Below are 19647 nucleotides of genomic sequence, written 5' to 3' on the forward strand. Positions count from 1 at the left end.
CCTGATATATCCTGGGAGCATTTCCTTCTGAGTATCTTGGAGTTCCCCAAATATAAAATTGAAATATGTTTCATCTAATGCAGAAAATAAGCAGCTGGGCTTTGGACTCAGACTCCACATTCTGGCTTCTGGCATCTATCTGTCATGGCAAACGGTCCCCCCACGCCCCTTGTGACCCACAGTTTATCTCTGTGTAAGAGAATCCTAATATCTACCTTGTGATGTTCTGATAATGAAGTGGTCAGAGCTGTGAGAACAATGTGAAGTCAACCATCTTGGTGGAAAGTTCTGACATCGAAGCAGTTGCTGCCTTGGGTGCTTTTTGCTTTCCTCTTTCTAGCATCGCCTCCGCCCCGCCCCCGCCTCCGCCCTCGCCTTTTCCTCTTTCAGTGCTCTGTGCAGTCAAGATACTTAAAAGGCCAGATTCTGTTTGTTTATGGCTAGCATCGAGTGAGCTGCCTCCTGCATTAAAGCATGGTGTTGGTGAGCTTGAACATAAATAATTAGCGGGCGCTTGAGAAGGGCGGAGGCTTTAATTTCAGTGACACCACCAACTTCATTCCAGCATGTGACCGTTGTCTAGTAACTCGAAGCTAGGTTTGAAACTTCAGTGAGAACCAGAACTATGCTAAAAACCAGAATGCAGCCGAGGGCTTCCACAGGATAAAAAGACAAATGTAACAAAATGCATAATGATGCAAATGCCCAGGTCCCCCTGTTGTTTAATTCATGGAGACAGCTTGACCCGATCTGCACTTTAAAAGTGCTTTCTCAGAAGAAAGGCTTTGCGTCAGAATGGAGTTATTATCAGCTAGCTATTTGTTTACAATAAAGCACCATGGGCTAGGTTCAGCATTTCCTGTTCACAGGCGGGACCTTAATTTTAGTCACTTTTAAGTGGTGATGTGGTGATGTATGCCTCCTCCTTCTTACTTTAGGTATCGTTAAGGATGAATAGCTTGAAACTGTAGTGGTGTGCCACACTGAGCCTTGTCTGCCTAAATCCTGACTTAAGCTTATCCCAAGAGCCAGGAGGCACTTCAGCATCACTGAATCTAGAAGATTTGTCATGGATGACGATTTCTACACAAAGCCTGCTCGTTAGAGGAGGCATTTTTGGGAGCCAATGGCTATTTGATAACCCTTTAAAGAATGTGATCTGGGGTATCACTTAGAGCCTCTTTTCCTACGTAAAAGTAACAGATACAAGCGCTTACGTGGGCAGTTTCCGAGCCTGCAGCTGTTTTGTGTTCTGGGGCTGATGTCATTGTTAAACTGGCTCTGAGCAAGCATGGAAGCCTTCAGTATAATTGTTAGGAATTATAGCAACTGACAGAGCACTTACAGAGCACTGGTGCGGGAGGGTGGGGTGCAGGGGGTGGGGGGATGGGGTGTGGGGGGCATTTCAATATATCATAGCTAGTATTTGACAGATAAGCTTCAGAAGCAGACTGTCCTACTAACGAGGAGAAAACAGAGGCCCCAAGAGGTCAAACAAGCCACCTATACTTCTCTATGAAGTCTCTATGAAGCAGGAAAATTAAGTTTTCAAAAATGAGTGTGACACAAAGATATGTTGTCCTCATGTGCCTTTTCCCTGGTCATCAAATGGTTCTTTCCTAAGCTGAACGAAGATGTACTTGTCACTAACTACTCCAGCCTCTCCACTCTGCCTCCCAGAAGCATCGAAAGCAAGAGGGTCTCATGGTCAAGAGGCTCTGTGGTCAGGAGAAAACTGCACTGTCACTGTTTCACCTACATTTCAATACATACAAGTCCTGGATATTTTCTTCTATCGTGACTTATTGATCATTTCAGCACTGTGATCCGTCTAACGATAAAGGTGTGCAATTGCATGCTTACTGAAAATGCATACCCTCACTGAGATGATTCTCGTATGGTTTCCCCCTTTTATAGCAAAAAGAGGGTCCTGATTAGGAGCTATACAAGGGGCTGGAGAGACAGCACAGCAGCTAAGGGAACTTGCCCGTTATCCCAAGTTTAATCTCCAGAACCCACCAAAAGGGGAAAGGAGAAAACGAACTCTACAGAACTGTCGTCTAACCTTCACACATGTCCATGACACAAATCAATACCCCCCAACCCCCCTGCCCACAGTAATAATAATTAAAATATTTTTTAAGCAATCCCCATGATACTAAATGATACCCAGGGCAAAATCTTGCAGGAACACGTTCACCTGGCCTGCTTCCTCTTCTATTAAGCATTCTTCAGCACAGGCATTCACACTTAATTCCCTTTGAACTTCAGAGTACTAGTAACTAATTAAGTTACTAGTAACTAATTAAATAATCACTAGTAACTAGTCTGTCTTCCAAAAAATTAGAGTCTATCCAATGTTCAAAACATTTGTAAGCATAACAGATATGCTTTAAGGAAATATATTAAATAAATATATCAACCTAGCAACCTACCAAAGAGGGTATCCTACCTGAGGATTCTCTCAGAGGTAACCTTATTCACTACATAACCTGGCTTGCCAGGAACTCGCTATGTAACCAGGCTGGCCTCAACGTCACAGAGATCTGCCTGCCTCTGCCTCCTAGCACTGGGTCTATACCTTGCTATTCTTAGTTAAGGTTTTTATTGCTGCGACGAAATATCATTGCTTGACCGTAAAGCAAGTTGGAGAGGGAATATTTGGCTTACTCTTTCAGATTGATGTTCATTATTGAAAAAAGTCAGGACAGGAACTCAAGCAGGGCTAGAACCTGGAGGCAGGAGCAGAGGCCGAGGCCATGGAGGGCCTGCTGCTTATTGGCTTGCTCCCCCTGGCTTGCTAAGCCTGCTTTCTTACAGAACCCAGCACCCTGAGCCCACAGCAGGGTGGACCCTCCCCTGTTGATCACTAAGAAGTGTCCTCCAGCAGGGTCTTAGGGAGGCATTTATTTTTTCAACTGAGGTTCCCTCCTCTCTGATGACTCTAGCTTGTGTCAAGTTGGCATAAAACTATCCTACACATACACACAAATTAATTTTTAGTTTGGCTGCTTTTGTTCTTTACACGAGTTTTAAGTGTCTTGTCTTTATTCAGGCATCTCTCTGCTTTTGCTCCCTCCATTGTTTCTGAGCACCTATGGCATCTGCAGTCAGCCTTGTTATAATTGTTACTTCCTGGGTGTCATAGAACGTGCTAATTACGAATCCCGCTTTATGATCGATCTTGTATGGATTGTTTCTGTTATAGGGTTGAGTTTTTTTCACATTGCCATATAGCTTGGAGAAGCTAAATTTCTTTAATCATTGGAACTTTATTTTGTCACCGCCTCAATGCTGGAAGGCAGGGCTGCTGCTTTTGTGTCTGTATGCGCCTCCCAGCCCTGGGTGGTGGCCGGGCAGGCAGGGACGATTACGCTTACTGGAGAATCGCTTCTCAAGCCCAGCATTGAGGATGTTTGAAGAACGACAAGCCCTCCTCACAGTGGTGGCCTTGGCTTCCTCTCCTAGGACAGAGCTGCAGATCCGAGGAGGTATATCCTTTTCAATAATTGGTAATTTCTGGTTTTTAGTCTTTTGTCAAGTCAAGGAACCTAAAGGGGGGTCTTATAAGTTGTTTGAAGTGACCTTTTGCATCTTTATCGTGCACAAGACTTGTTTTTTTGAGTTCAGAATCTCATGCATGGTAGGCAAGTACTGTACTAATTTTTTGTGATTTTTGTTTTTGAGGGGTGTGGGTAGGTCCATCAATATCTTTTTGGCATCATTTACTGAGTTGTTTTAGAAAGGCTGTACTATGTTCTCTAAGTCAGCCATATCCAAAGAGAAGACTGTCCTGAGAAGGATACTGCACATCTGTGCTCTCTGCTCAGCCAGCCACTAACCCTATGCGACTCTTCTCACGTAAAATGTGTCCAGATTCTGACGAACCAGATTTCAATTGTTACTTGAGTTTAATATAACCATGCTGGGGGAGCCGTGAGTATTTAGCGTTTGTATTTTCTCCAATATTTTGACTTGTAAAGTAAAATTTCCAGGCAGTTTTGGAAGCTCTGTAAGTGAAAGTGCCAGGCCTGATGGCCAGAGTTCCATCCCAGGGGCCCTCATGGCGGATGGAGTGCTGAGAACCTATAGTCCAGCACATCCTGTTCTACTGCTGGTCAGGAAACTTCCCTCTAGCCTTTACCACTCTATCCCACCAGTAACCATCGACGACTAGTCTTGATTACCTGTTTTTATGTGTGTGCAAGTTTGATCGGCTTCTATTGGCTTTTTATCTATTACTATGTTGATATCATAATTATTATGTTGTGTGTGTGTGTGTCTGTGAGAGAGAGGGAGAGAGAGAGAAGCGCCCATAGAAGAGCCAGAGGCATCAGATCTCCTGAAGCTGGAGTTGTAGATGGTTTGCAAGCTGCCTGACATGGGTGCTGGGAACCAGGTTCAGGTCTTATGGAGAAGTAGTATTCATTCCTAACCACTGAGCCATTTCTCCAGTCCCTGGTTATACTTAAAAGAATTTTTTAAAAAATCTTTTATTTGCACGAATGTTTCGCCTGTGTACCACAAGTGTGCTTTATGACCAGACAGAGGCACCTGATCCCCTAGAACTGGCATTACGGACAATTATGAGGCACCATGTGGGTGCTGGGAATTGAACTTGGGTCCCCTAGAAAAACAGAGAGTACTCTTAATCACTGAGCCATCTCTCTAGCCCCCCCCCCCCCCCCCGATTGTGCTCTTATAAACAAGTGTTAAGATCTGGTGAGGTAACATCACTCCTTCCATTTCCATTTATTGGTTTCTTGCTCAGTTTCTCATGCTAGCCAAGCCCTGAGACTAGCTCCATCATTGATACCCAGCCCTATATTCAGAGTAGAAGTTCAGGGTCCCCAGGCCTTGCACACACCCTAAGGATGAAAACAGTACTGATTAGTGCTGGGTGTCTGTCCCACTTCCTGCCATCACTATGAGGCACAGTGCCCAGCATAGCAGTTCTATTTCTACAAATCTCACTGTCCTCTTCACTACAGAGACAATTACAATTGATGTTAGGATATATTTGAGAAAGAAAAAAAGTAGGTTGATTATTCAAAGCAGACTCTTGACCTCCTGGATCAAAGTTTTACTTTTTTAAAAGGGTCTCATAGAGCCCAGGGTTAGCTCAGACTTGCTATGTAGTCAATGATGATTCTGGACAGATGGCTCTTTGGCCTTTACCACCTATGTGCTGGCTTTACAGAGCTGTGCCACCTCACTCGGGTTCACGCAGCGCCAGGAGTTGAACCCATGGCTTCATGCATGCTGTGCAAACATTTACCAACTGAGCTATATCCCATCTCCTTTGCCCTCAATTTTAATTCAGTCTTTAGAATAACTACTTATTATAGTTGGAGTGCACGGGCACATGCACACACACATGTACACACACACACACATGTATACACATGTATACATGTACACACATGTATACATGTACACATGTGCACACACACACACACACACACCACAGTCTACTGTCTAAAATCCTGCCATACTTTTCTCTATCTTTTTATCCTTTAGGAAAACTAGAGCCCACGGGTCCTGGCTGTCTGTTCTTGCTAATAAGATCTTCTTGAAAGTCAGATCTTATTTGTGTATATCATGGAACTTGGCAGGAAATCTAATGTGTTGTTAATATCTTTGGTTAAGGGAGCAAAGTAATTAACACTAATAAAAGACACTTTTTGATTCTTGACTCTTACCACAAATTTCTCCATGGCATACTGTTTTTGCTGCTTTTACCCATTACTACTTTTGCATTAGCCCTCAGAGCCTGGGTCTACATTGCTTAACAATGTGTTTTAAGTCTTTGATTAGTTCTCTGTATGCTGTTTTTCTGCCAGAAGACAGTGGCAAGAGCCTCGGAAAGAGAAAATTCCACCCCACACATTCTTGTGAGGAGCTCCTCCAATAGATGCCCGCTTTGAGTAGTTCAAGACATTAAGTTGTAGGTACACATTAGGGGCGTTATGTGAGGTTGAATCTGAATCAAGAAAAACAAATTTTTGAGCAAGTGGTCCCAAAAGTAGTAAAACAGGCTCTGTAAGGGCAAGGCGGGGAGAAGAAAGAAAGGGAGGCAGAGCTCCTAGGATGCTGGCTTCATTCCCTAAAGGATCCAGAGCCACCTTGCACCCCTTCAGGGTGTCAGTCTTTTTCCTACTGCTTCTGTAGTTATTTATATTAATAATAGGCTTAACAAAATGGCAACTAATCCCTCATTATTAGTAACTCAGGGCTGTTGAGTTGCCAGCAGCTGTGGCTTTAGAGGGCTGTGGGGATCTTTTAAATGGGCAACTGTGGTAAAGAGGCTGACATCGGTCAAGGCTGTCTGCAGGCAGCTCTCCCCCTTTTCTGGTTCACCTTGGCTCCTCGGGATCCCACCCATCCGATGAAAACAGCCTGTTCTTCTCTATTTAAAACACAGAAGCCCTCTTTACTATCTTGACTCCACTTTACTATCCACCCGCTTTCATTCTTGGAAGCGCAGCCCAAAAAGACCTGGTTCTACACATGGCCTTTTTCATGGTCACCCATGGCCACCGTGTTGGTAGTTCCACGGTCTTCATTTATAAAAATAACAGAAATATAAAACATTGGTTTTCATCTTTCAAAATATATTGATTTTTATTTCATGTATATGGGTGTTTTGCTTGCATGTGTGTATGTTGCCTGCCTGTAAAAGTCAGAAGAGAGTGACAGGTCCCCTGGAACTGGGTTACAGGCAGTCATGAGCTACCATGCATGATCTGGGAATCAAACCTAGGCCTGTTGCAAAAGCAGTAGGTGCTCTTGACTGCTGAGCCATCTCTGCAGCCCCTTCCATCTTATTGATTGATCTTTTTGGTCACGGTGGGTGTCAGTTGTGTCCTTGCTGTGAGTAAGTTCCTTCCTTGGGGTCTGGCCTGCCTTGCTCCCTGGATTGTTTTTGCTGTTATTTAGATCAAAGGCTTGTGTCACCAAAAGACTCCTGTTCTCCTATTCCCTGCTTTATCATTTCATTTTCAGAGCACATGGTACCCAATTTCCATGACTGCTGTGGAAGCGATCTCCCTCTTTTACTTTCTGAAGCAGTAACATTGACATCTTCTTCTTTCCTTTCTCTCTTTCTCTCTTTCTCTCTTTCTCTCTTTCTTTCTCTCTCTTTCTCTCTCTCTCTTTCTTTCTCTCTCTCTTTCTTAAGTGCTGGATAGAATCCATTTTAACATCATGTAAATGTCTTGTTTTCTTTAGAAAGAATTTTGATGTTTTTTGTTTCTTTATTAGATGTGGAGGGGCTTGGCTAATACCTGTGGTTGTCTCTTTGGCTTATTTTTTTATTTGTTTGATTAAGAATTTTCATTTCCTCTTATGTCAATGTTAGTACTTGTATCATTTTTAGATACCTCTCAGGGCTGGAGAGAACACATTTCACTCTTGTTCAATTTACTGAGACACCACCGGGTTCACCACCCATTCTATTCAGTCTTGGTGACTATACCAAGTGAACTGCCACACAGTGGACTTCTGCAGTTGCTAGGTACTTTTTTGTATGGGCAGTGGGAAGTGGTTCTCTGAGATCAAGCACAGTCCGGTTTCCAAAGCAAGTTCCAGAACAGCCAGGGCTAAACAGAGAATGCCAGGTCCCTTGGGTGGGTGGGGGTGCGGAAGGAGGCGTGGCACATCACCACCACCATAATCCCCTCCCACACTTCAAAAACAGAAGATACTGTATATCTTGCATATTTACATGGACAGTACTCTTCATTTCTCTCTTAAAGGCACTAACTGATGATGTCCGGAGAACTTCCTCTAGTGTTTACCGTACATACTGCAGACACCCAGAAGACAAAATTCTCATAGCTTTTCTGATATTTTCTCTACCTCCTCTTTTTTCTTATAAGATGTTTTTGACTCAAAGTGAATTCTGGTTTGACTCTTTTTGACTTTTAAAAAAATGTTTATTTTATTTTATGTTTAATCGTATATTCTTGAGTTCCTGTATTACCACTTGTGTACAGATGCCCAAAGAGACCAGAAGAGAGCATCAGGTCCCTTGGAGCTGGAGATAAAGGCTCTGCTGAGCCTGGCGGCTAGCAGTGGAATCCTGATCCTCCAGAGGAGCACCAAGTGCCATCACAGCTAAGCCCTCACTCCAGCTCCCTTCTCCTTTACTGTTTAATGGTTTTAGACGCATTTTGCTCTCTACCAGGTGCTTAATTAGCTTCTAATTATGAATCACAGAATTGTTACACTGCTTATGGTTTTTTTTTTTTTTTCTTCTGGATGGTCTCCAGATTTTCCTTTATTTTATTTATTGACTATTTGTTTGTTGTCTTTTAGGGACTTGACTATAACTGACGAGGCACAGCAATCTTTACATTTATTCTGTGTGGAATTTTGTGGTGTGGTGGTTGTATTTTGGTTTGCTTGTTTTGCACTGTCTGAATCTGTAAATGTGTAACGTTTATCAACTGCAGGCATCTTCAAGTATCTTTTCTACGTCAGTTTCTGCTCCTTTGGATGCTGACTCTATGAATTCTTGGTATTTATAACAATCACAGAGTAATGTCTTTTTCCCTCCTCCTGCCTTTTTTCTTTCTACCTATCAGATTATATCCCTTCCATTCATCTATATTTAAGTGTGCCTCTTGGCTTACTTCTGTAGTTACATCTCTTGTACATATATTTCTAAATTTCAGATACTATGCTTCTCAGTTCCAAGATTTCCATTTCTTTCCTTAAATGAAATTTCTCATCTGATAAACTTCTTTTCCCACAATTCCATTTATCCTTATAAACTTGAACATAATTATAATATCTACCTTAGATTCTAACATTTAAAATGTTATGTGACTGAGGACTCCTAAGAATCTCTGTATGCTCTACGTAGTGAGTTCTGGGCCAACCTACATAGTAAGACCCCGTCTCATAAAAAAAAGTAGTTTGCAGCAGTGGTGGTGTCACATGTGTTACAATGTCCATATCAAGGTCAGAGTGTACATATCAAGGTCAGATGGTATATACAGAGGTCAGATGGTACGTACAGAGGTCAGATGGTACATACAAAGGTCAGATGGTACATACAGAGGTCAGATGGTACATACAAAGGTCAGAGTGTACATACAGAGGTCAGACGGTACATACAGAGGTCAGAGGACAGCCTCCTATAATTGTTTTTACTTTCTGCCTTTACATGACTTCCTGGGATCATACTCCAGTCAAAACACTTTTGTGCAAATGCTTTTTTTCTGCTGAGCCACCTTGCTCACCCCTGAGCTCATGAAATTTATTATGGTTGTCACCTTTTTCTGAAAATTAGTCAAACCTAAAATTTTCTCAATATGTCAAAAAAAATGCAAGTTGCTTACATCTTGGAATTATGAAAAAAAAAATCTTTGGATTCTGTTACAGTCCTCTGAGGAGGATTTTTGGGTGTTTCTTTGTTTAAATAGGCAATTGACTTGATAGGACTGAAATTCAATGAATTTCATAAATATTTATTTCTGGTCCCAAAAGGGTTTTAACATATTTTTTAAGTGACTTAAATCTATTCTAGTAACATTTCTATTAGTTTTCTAAATTATTATTTGATAAAGAAAATTTTACCTGAAAGACTTTATTTACTAAAAATACAGAGAGGGGGGCTTTATTTAAAATTTTATATTTATCTGATATTAATACTCCAAATTATTCTTTCAGTCCAGTATAATTCTGGGCTCAGTCATAAAGGAAACATGAAAGCATTGATATAGGCCCACCTACAAGCAGGCTGTAGCCCCAGACATGTGTGGTTCACGTATTACAGGGACAGTACTTGAAGGTTCCATGCAGTTACCCACTCCAGGAATCTCTTTCCTTAAAGAGATCGAGACCCCAGCAGCAGCCTGACTGAGTCAGCATCCCTGTGAAGCTGTCAACTGTCAGCGCTGACTGGTGTAATATTTCAAAATTCTAGAGCAAGAGAGAACTTTAGAGACCATGTTGATAACCAGTAAGGTGATAGGTCTTTGGGCATACTCAGTAGGAGATGGAGATCATGGAGGCCCTTATTGTTTGAACTAGAAAACTTGATAACTCTCTGTCACTCTGTTTTGTCTAAAGCTTAACCTTTCAGTAGCTATACCCCTTTAATCTGTAAAACAGAGATAATATAATGTCTATCTTGAAAAACTCTTGAAGACTGGTCAACACCAAGTGGACAATCAGGATTCTGCTCTCAGGTATCAAAAGTTAGTGAGTGCTAGTATAAGGGGCAACCCATTAAGACGAGTTCTCTTGAGTGAAGCCTACAAGAAAAGGTCTACAAACATTGAAAAGAGAATTTTCAAAAGACATTGATCACAGGAAGTCCCTGGAAGGGGCTCATGGGAGTTGTAACTAGAAGCCTTCCTAACTGAGGTTGTGAAAACGGGACCCAGGATATTAGCTTTCATTTCTATTTCTTACTTCAATTACCAGAAACACTCCAGCATTAAGTACGTCTGATTATATTGTTAAAGCAGTGCTGGACGATACAAGAAAAGGTGTAGCACTGGAGTGGACCTAAATTATTAGCAAATTTGCTTATGTTGCCAACTATGTATTGTAACACAGGAAGAAACAGGACAAAAAGGGGGCAATGAGGACCTGGGAGGTAGCTTAGTTGAAGGAATGCTTGCAGGACATGCGTGAAGCCCCGGACTTCTTCTGCACTATGGGGTGCCATGATACATCCCTATAATCCCAGCACTCAGGTGGTAGAAGCAGGAAGAATAGAAGTTCAAGGTTATCCTTGGCAACATAGTAAGCTGAGGGCAATTTGAGTTACAGAAGACCCTGTCTAAAAATAGAATGGATGCAAAATTGAAGATTGAAACCTTAGCAAAATGCCTTCAGAATACTAAACATCTACATGTAAAATAATGAAATTTGATCCCGTTTCTCTCACTACACATTTAAATCAGTTTCAAATGGATAGAACATCTCAGCATTATATCTGTAATTTCTTGAAAAAGTAGATATTGAATATAGGCTATAGAGGATGCACACTATATAGAATATAGGCTTAGGTAAGGACTTTCTGAATAGAATTCTGGTTACCCAAGAAATAAGACTTGCTAATAAAATTTGAAAGCTTCTGTACTGTAAAGGAAACTGTTGGCTGATTAAAGACACAGCCTACAGAATGGGAAAAATATTTTACAGCTCTGCATCTGACAGAGGTTTAGTTCCTGGAATATACAAGGAATTTGGAAAACTAAACAAAGCAAACAAGCAGCAGCCCAGTTAAATAACGGACTATGTAAGTAAACAGAGTTCTCAGGCTGAGAAGTATTCTACAAAACTTTTGATATCCTTAGCCATTAGAGAAATGAAAAGTAAAACTACTTTGAGATTTCATCCCCTAGTCAGAATGGCTAAGATTAAGAAAACAAAAGAGGAGAATGCTGTAATTATATTCTGATTAAACAAAAACCAAAGCACAGCAGATGATGGTGAGGATGTGGGGAACAGGAACTCTCACGCCACGTTGGTGGAAGGGCAAATTGGTGCAGCCACTGTGGAGTTCAGTGTGGCTGTTGCTCAAAATATTGGAGCTAAATTTACCACCAATCCAGCTATACCACTCCTGAGCATATAGCCAAAGAACTTTATTTCTCTGCTTCAGAGACACATGCTTATATATGTTCATAGCTGCTCTATTCACAATAGTTAAGACATATAAATAGCCAAGATGTCTATCAATGGCAATGAAAATTGGGTGCAAGGACAGGAGCTGGGGTTCAGCCAATAAGAGCACTGATTGTTCTTTTAGAGGACCTGGGCTCGATTCCCAGTGCCCACGATAGTCAGTAACTCCAGTTCTAGGGCATCTACTGTCCTCTTCTGGTCTCCTCAGGCATCAGTCTCACATGTGATGCACAGATATACATGTAGGCAAAACATACATACATACATACATACATACATACATGCATACATACATACAATAAGAGTGTAAGGTGTAAGAGGTTTTTTTTTTTTTTCAATGATACCTATATACAGTGAAATGTTATCTGGATGTAAAGAAAACTTAAATTATTATATTTGCAGATAAGTGGATAGAGCTAGAAAATGCATGAGTGAGATAGCCCAGACAGACCCAGGAAAACAAACAGTGGGTATTTTCACTCAGATGTGGATCTTAATAAGGAATCTTTAGGTTTGTGCATTGAATTTGAAGTAACTGTCAGGTTCAGGAAACTATGGTCATGGGAGAGAAGTCTTAAGTGATAGGGAGCAGTAGAACACAGAGAATATGTAGGGCAAAGGAGACTTAATGAGTCAATTCTGTCCTTCCACCATGCGGGCTCTGAGGATTAACATCGAGTCATCAGGCAAATTCCTTTCCTCACCAGGTTGTCTTGACGACAGCCCTGGATGAAGGAGTTTTATTGGAGGAAAAAAAACCATTGTATTTGTAACCTTCTTTAAAAACAAAAGTTAAGTTTCTTCTAGAAGTTAAGCTCTTGAGACTAGGGCCTCTGTCAGAACAGTTTCACTGTGTATGACTTTAAGGAAGGCCATGGTTAGAGGAGGCTGTGACCCGTGAGGAGGCATATTCTAGGCGTGCTTCTGCTAGGCATGAGACAGATGTAGCAAACATTGGTTGAGGACTTATACACTTGGTATTGTAGGAAGAGAAGCAAAAACTGCATCCCTGACGTTCAGTCATTCATTTGATAGCTTTTGCTGATCTCAAACTGACAGCCCAGAAGACATCATTTGGGAAAATTATGGTTTTCTAGGCTTCCAATAAGGAACATATAGATACAGTAATTGATTGATAAAGTTAGTTATGTGACATGTTGGAAACTATTATTTAGTGTGATGGTTTGTTCATAACATACTCCTTCATGTGAGTCACTAAAGTTTCACTCAATCTTCTGATACCAATGATTCTTGTCAGCTAGAGCTGAGGCAGATTAAGACAAAAGCATTAAGTAATTTCTTTTGTTTTCCAAATATTTTTTATTAGATATTTTCTTTATTTACATTTCAGATGCTATCCTGAAAGTTCCCTATACCCTCCCCCGCCCTGCTCCCCTACCCACCCACTCCCACTTCTTGGCCCTGGCATTCCTCTGTACAGGGGCATATAAAGTTTGCAAGACCTAGGGGCCTCTCTTCCCAATGATGGCCGACTAAGCCATCTTCTTCTCTACACGAGCTCTCGGGGTACTGGTTAGTTCATATTGTTGTTCCACCTGTAGGGTTTCAGAACCCTTCAGCTCCTTGGGTGCTTTCTCTAGCTCCTCCATTGGGGGCCCTATGTTCAGCAAAATCTTGCTAGTGTATGCAATGGTGTAAGCGTTTGGAGACTGATTATGGGATGGATCCCCGGGTATGGCAGTCTCTAGATGGTCCATCCTTTCATTTCAGCTCCAAACTTTGTCTCTGTAACTCCTTCCATGGGTGTTTTGTTCCTAATTCTAAGAAGGGGCAAAGTGTCCACACTTTGGTCTTCGCTCTTCTCGTTTCATGTGTTTTACAAATTGTATCTTATATCTTGGGTAGCCTAAGTTTCTGGGCTAATATCCACTTATCAATGAGTACATATCATGTGAGTTCTTTTGTGATTGGGTTACCTCACTAAGGATGATATCCTCCAGATACATCCATTTGCCCAAGAATTTCATAAATTCATTGTTTTTAATAGCTGAGTAGTACTCCATTGTGTAAATGCACCACATTTTCTGTATCCATTCCTCTGTTGAGGGGCATCTGGGTTCTTTCCAGCTTCTGGCTATTATAAATAAGGCTGCTATGAACATAGTGAAACATGTGTTCTTATTACCAGTTGGAACATCTTCTGGTTATATATGCCCAGGAGAGGTATTGTTGAATCTTTCAGTAGTACTATGTCCAATTTTCTGATTCTACCTCACACCAGTCAGATTGGCTAAGATCAAAAATTCAGGTGACAGCAGATGCTGGCGAGGATGTGGTGAAAGAGGAACACTCCTCCATTGCTGGTGGGATTGCAAGCTTGTACATTAAGTAATTTCTAAAGTCACACCTGAGTTAGGCCTTAGGCTCCAGGTATCAGTACCAGAATGCTTGTAGACTTGCTTTGCATTCAAATTCCTTGGTGTGCTTTCATAGATAGATAGATAGATAGATAGATAGATAGATAGATAGATAGATAGATAGATAAAGAATTCATTCTCTCCTGAGGATCTTACACATCAAGCAATGTAAGATAAATAACACGTCTAAACATTGTAAGTACATGATGAAGCTTAGCTGCTAAATGAGGGAAGGACCACGTTTGAACACTTAGTTGACGAGGGTAAAACCTTGGTGGCCGCTGCTGTCTATACCGTTAGTCACAGCCTTTTAGATCTCATAAATCACAGGGCTGTACTGGGCCCTTCTGAAGAAGCCGCTATTACTAATGGGTTGCTCTGCGGGAATGTAAACAAGATATAAAACTGAAGGAAGCCCTTGATGACTCTCTTGCCTTCCTGAACAATCCATCATTATTCCATTATTAACATAACGGTAAGACAGTTGGTTATAATTTCTGTCATTGTGGAATTTCTATTGGGCTAGTGGGGTTTCATTTTGCTTAAAAATAAATATCCTCTAAATAAGAACTTTTCACTAATTGGGCGAGTGAACCCCCACAGCTGTTGTCCCCGGAAGCAGCATTAAAGGACAGGAAATAGGCTTCTTCTCTGTCCCGTGCAAGGAGGCAGAGAGAGCCTTGCATTCTGTGTGCATAGCTATGGTTGGCAAAACTTTGTTATGAGTTTCCTTGGAGAATGAGGCAGATGTGGCTGAACACATCCAGACGTCTCCCCTATATTCAGGTTTGGCAATAACTAAGATCACTTGGGGCTATGCCTCCCCTAGCTTCTTAGGAAAAGAATTGGCTACCTATGTCATGTGTAAGAACTGAGAGTGTGCAGCAATCTTGTTGATATTCTAACGGAAGTGTATTTGAAGCCCATATCCTGTATCCTTGTATATATTTGGAAGTCAAAATACGTTCAGATGCGTGTGTGAAAGCTTAAATTCCTGTCCTAAATTTAGACCAGCTGACTTCAGAGGTACATACTGTACGTTAACTAGTGTGTGTGTGTCTGGTATGAGCTAAGCTTAGATAAGCCTGTTTATACAGACTCATGAACATAGGCATTCATTCCTTTTATATAATGTATTTCCCTGAGATGTAAAAAAACCCCACCATATAAATATATAAATAGATTTACATATATCTATATATAATTTACATATATTTATATATTAACACACTCATTAGAGAGACAGTATATGCTATTTACATGTTTGAATCATAGTACGCCTTATTTACACTCCTTATGTGCCACTATTTATTGTTATATGTATAAATATTCTCTTGGGTGACTGATCCTGGAGATGAGACCCAGGGCTTCAGGCAAGCTAAGCATGAGTTTCATAATTGAGCCATACCTCCAAATTTTATATATACCACCTATATCAACTATAGGAAATGCATTCTTCATAAACACTACCACCACATGCACAATTTAAAATCTTAGAATTCTACTTTCAGTCTTTGTATGTTATGTTGTTTTTGACAGAAATACAAATGGGTGCCCTTCCCATTTACCTCATTCCCTCTTTCTGTGTCCTCGCTGCAAGGTAGAAAAAGAAGGGACTGCACTATTTCCCCAGCAGTAGTGGGAGCTGGTGGCTGCAAGCAGGCACAGACAGAGGAAACAGGCTACAGCCACGACAGAGAAGGATGAAGACACCAGTGCCCCATCTCTGTCCACTGTGTGTGTTTCTCCGAGCTCTGCCTGAAACTCCAGCTTCTTAAGGACCATTGGCCCACACATACGCAGGTGTCTTCTTCCAGAGAAAGAGCCCTGGCTCCATACTCGGAGTTCTCTAGACATTGATAGAGTGAGTCTTCATCTTCATCCAAAAGTCCAGGATATTTTTTGTCATGAGAAACAAATTGAGACAGAAATCAAACACATTTTATACACATTTCTAACATCCCAGGGTTGAAAAGGTATTAGGAAATGTTGACGGTTGTCAGTTTTCCACCCTCTAACTCGAACTTCACTCTTCCACCCAAAACTTCTAGAAAAATACTTCATTCTAGTCTAGCCAAACTGCTGCTTCCTCTAAGAAAGAAGAGTAGCCTCAAATCACCTATGCAGGAGACTACATACACGAATGCACATCAGAATAGACTCCAAAACTTGGCGAATGACTTAAGAGGTGGTATATGAGAACTGGGGTTACAGCTCATTTACGAACTCACCTTTAGCTTCCCTGAAGCCTGGGTCTCATCTCAAGGACTGTTTCTGTCCCTAACATTTCTTGGCACAATGGGAAACATTTTGGTAATGCTATGAGGGAATTAATTGCCAATAACACCAGGAACCACGACGTTTGGCTTAATGTTCTTTGACTTTGGACCCACAAAACAAGATGTGGTATATTAAAATTGTACTGTTACCAAGATCTCTAGCTTTATTTTGCTATTACCACACTGGACAGCCAGGGATTATGCAGAAAGACTTGTTCTGGGCATTGCCTTAGGTGTCCCCCTAATGACCTTCAGTCCTTTTCTGTGTTGCAAAGATCATGTGAACGCTTCCACAAGTTAACATGGTCCTATCTACTAATACCGTGCCAGCCTATGCTACCTAGGCCTCTAAGGGAGTGGTCAGTGTGTCCTCCGGGGATATGCCAATAGAGAACAGACCAAGCCTGTTCTCCACCAAGCCTGTTCTCCTGTCTCCTAACCACACTGACATCAGTCAGGGAATGCAAAGACCTTCCTAAGTCTGTGTATTAGAGGTCAATATCAAATGCAGTTGGCAAGGGAATCCACACAATAGTTGAGGATATAATAAAATTTCTGTGGCTCAGGCATCTGTCCTCATTTTTTTGATTTGGGATCCACACAGGGAATATTTCCTTCTGGTGTTGATCCTAGCAAGTCTTTATAGGAGCAGTGAGTGCATTTCCCACCAGCAGTCAACCAGCATTTGTACCTCATCTAAGCGACTCTGTGTGTGTGTGTGTGTGTGTGTGTGTGTGTGTGTACGCGCGCGCGCGTGTCTGTGTGTGTGTTGGAGGGCATTGTTGATGATTTAATTATTTCTAGTAAATAAACTTGAAACTCTAAATCAGCTCTTGTCTCAGCTTGGGTTTTATTGCTGTGAAGAGACACCATAACCAAGGCAACCCTTGTAAAGGACAGCATTTAATTGGGTCTACCTTACTGGTTCTGAAGTTGAGTTAATTATCATCATGGCAGAAAACATGGTAGCATTCAGGCAGGCATGGTGCTGGCGGGGCTGAGATTTCTACAACTTGTTCCTAACACAACCAGGAAAAGACTAACTTCCAATCAGCTAGGAAGAGGGTATGAAAGCCCATCCCCACAGTATAAAACACTTCCACTCCAACAAGGCCACACCTCCTAATAGTGCCAATCACTCCCTGGGTTAAGCATATCCAAACCACCACATTCCATTCCCTGGCTCTCATAGGCTTGTTCAAACATATGAATCTATGGGGGCCATACCTAGCCATAGCAAAATGCAAAATACATCAGTCCAACTTCAAAAGTCCCATAGACTATAACAGTTTCAACAATGTTAAAAGTCCAAAGTTCAAAGTCATTATTGAGATTCATGCAATCTCTTAACTATAATCCTCTATAAAATCAAAATCAAAAAGCAGATTACACACCTCCAACATCACAGAATATAGATTACCATTCCAAAATGTCATAATGAGGAAATACTGGACCAAAGCAAAACTGAAAACCAGCTGGGCAAACTTGAAACTCCGCATCTCCATGTCTGATGTAAAAGCACTCTTAAAATCCTTTCATCTTTATTGACCGAAACAGACTTCATTCTCTTGGGCTGCCTTCCACTCCCTGTTAGCAGCTTTCCTCAGCATTTGTCCCACGGCTCTGACATCTTTAACATCTTGGGGTCTCCAAGGCAACTTCCTTGTTCCAACATTAAAACTTCTTGTCTGGGTTCCACATATGATCTTCTGAGCTCTTCCAAAGCCCTTGGGTCATATCTACAGCTCTGCCCTCTGTAGCACTTCAGGGTCTGGTTGACTCCACTCCATTGCTGCTGCTCTTTCTGGTAGTTATCCCAGGGTACTGACATCTTCAAAATGCTGGAGTCTTCTGATACAATTATGGCTCATCAGTGGCCTCTCAGAGGCTTCCTTTATGGTGCCAAGCCTCAACTTCTTTGCATAACTCCTTTAGACCTGGGCTGTAAATTGCAACTGAGGCTGTACCTTCTATTCTTGACTCTAAAGCCAGAGCTACATGGCTGAAGCTGTCAAGTTCTGTTGCTTACTGGAGTTGGAACATGGCCCCCTTTTGCTATTACATTATCACCAGCTTTCTGTTTTCCAACTCCTTCACTGCCCAAGTTTGGCTGTCCTGGAACTTGGTCTGGAAACTGACTTTGAACTCTGAGACCTGCATGCCTTGTCTCCTGAGGTCTGGGATTGTACCACCATGCCTGGACCTAAGCTTTTCTCTACTGGGAACTTGCTCTATATTAGGCTTGCCTTAAACTCAGAGATCTGCTTGCCTCTTTCACCTGGGATTTGTGGGGAGCCGCCCTCACATTCGCCGTTGCAAGATGGCGCTGACATCCTGTGTTCTAAGTGGTAAACAAATAATCTGCGCATGTGCCAAGGGTAGTTTTCCACTACATGTGCTCTGCCTTCCCCGTGACGACAACTCGGCCGATGGGCTGCAGCCAATCAGGGAGTAATACGTCCTAGGCGGAGAATAATTCTCCTTAAAAGGGACGGGGTTTCGCCATTCTCTTGCTCTGGCTCTTGCTTTTGCTCTTGCACTCTTGCGCTCTTGTGCTCTGGCTCCTAAAGATGTAAGCAATAGAGCTCTTGCTCTCTTGCACTCTTGCTCCTGAAGATGTAAGCAATAAAGTTTTGCCGCAGAAGATTCCGGTTTGCTGCGTTCTTCCTGGCCGGTCGTGAACGCGTGTAAGAGGGATTAAAGGCGTATACCACCATGTCTTGGCCTAAGCTTTTCATGGCCACTATTCCTCTCTATTTCTAGATTGTAGTTCATTTCAGATTAAAGTCCAAATTAAAACAATAACCAGGTCCCTTGTTCTACTGCAAAAACATAAACAATAAACTTGGCAGGGTGGGTTCTTTCTCGAGGTCATCACTCCCTTAATCTGTTTATCTTCTTGAATATAGGATTCAGCTCCATTCTACTTCCTGGTGCCCCTTTAATGCTTGAACCTTACAATTTTATTTGTCCTTAGTTTGCTCCTCTTCATTAAAACATCCTTCATAAGAGTAAATTTTAGTAACCACACAACAGAATTTATGCCAGTATGCTTTGAGATTTCCTTTGCTAATGCAATTAATCTAAATCTCTTCACTTTTTAGCCTAAGGCAGACTTTTCAGACAAGGGCAAAAAGCAGTCAGATTTGTCACCAAAATATCACAAGAATGGTTGCTAGGCCACACACTAAAATTCTTCTCCACTAAAACACCTAGAGCTAGGTTTCCACAGTTCAAATTATCCTCAACAGCAATGTTTTCCATATTCCTCCTAGGATGGTCCATTAAGCCCCACTTACAGTATTCCACTGCTTTCCAAATCCAAAGTTTCCAAACACTCT

At 41.7% G+C, this 19647-nt stretch overlaps 1 protein-coding gene across 1 annotated transcript in view; it reads left to right on the top strand.

Moving 5' to 3' along the window:
• Cachd1 (cache domain containing 1) overlaps positions 1-19647 on the top strand; it is a 227071-nt gene that overhangs the window by 88543 nt on the left and 118881 nt on the right. The window lies entirely within an intron of this gene.

The sequence above is a fragment of the Mus musculus genome, chromosome 4, assembly GCF_000001635.26.
Source record: "Mus musculus strain C57BL/6J chromosome 4, GRCm38.p6 C57BL/6J".
Lineage (NCBI taxonomy): Eukaryota > Metazoa > Chordata > Mammalia > Rodentia > Muridae > Mus > Mus musculus.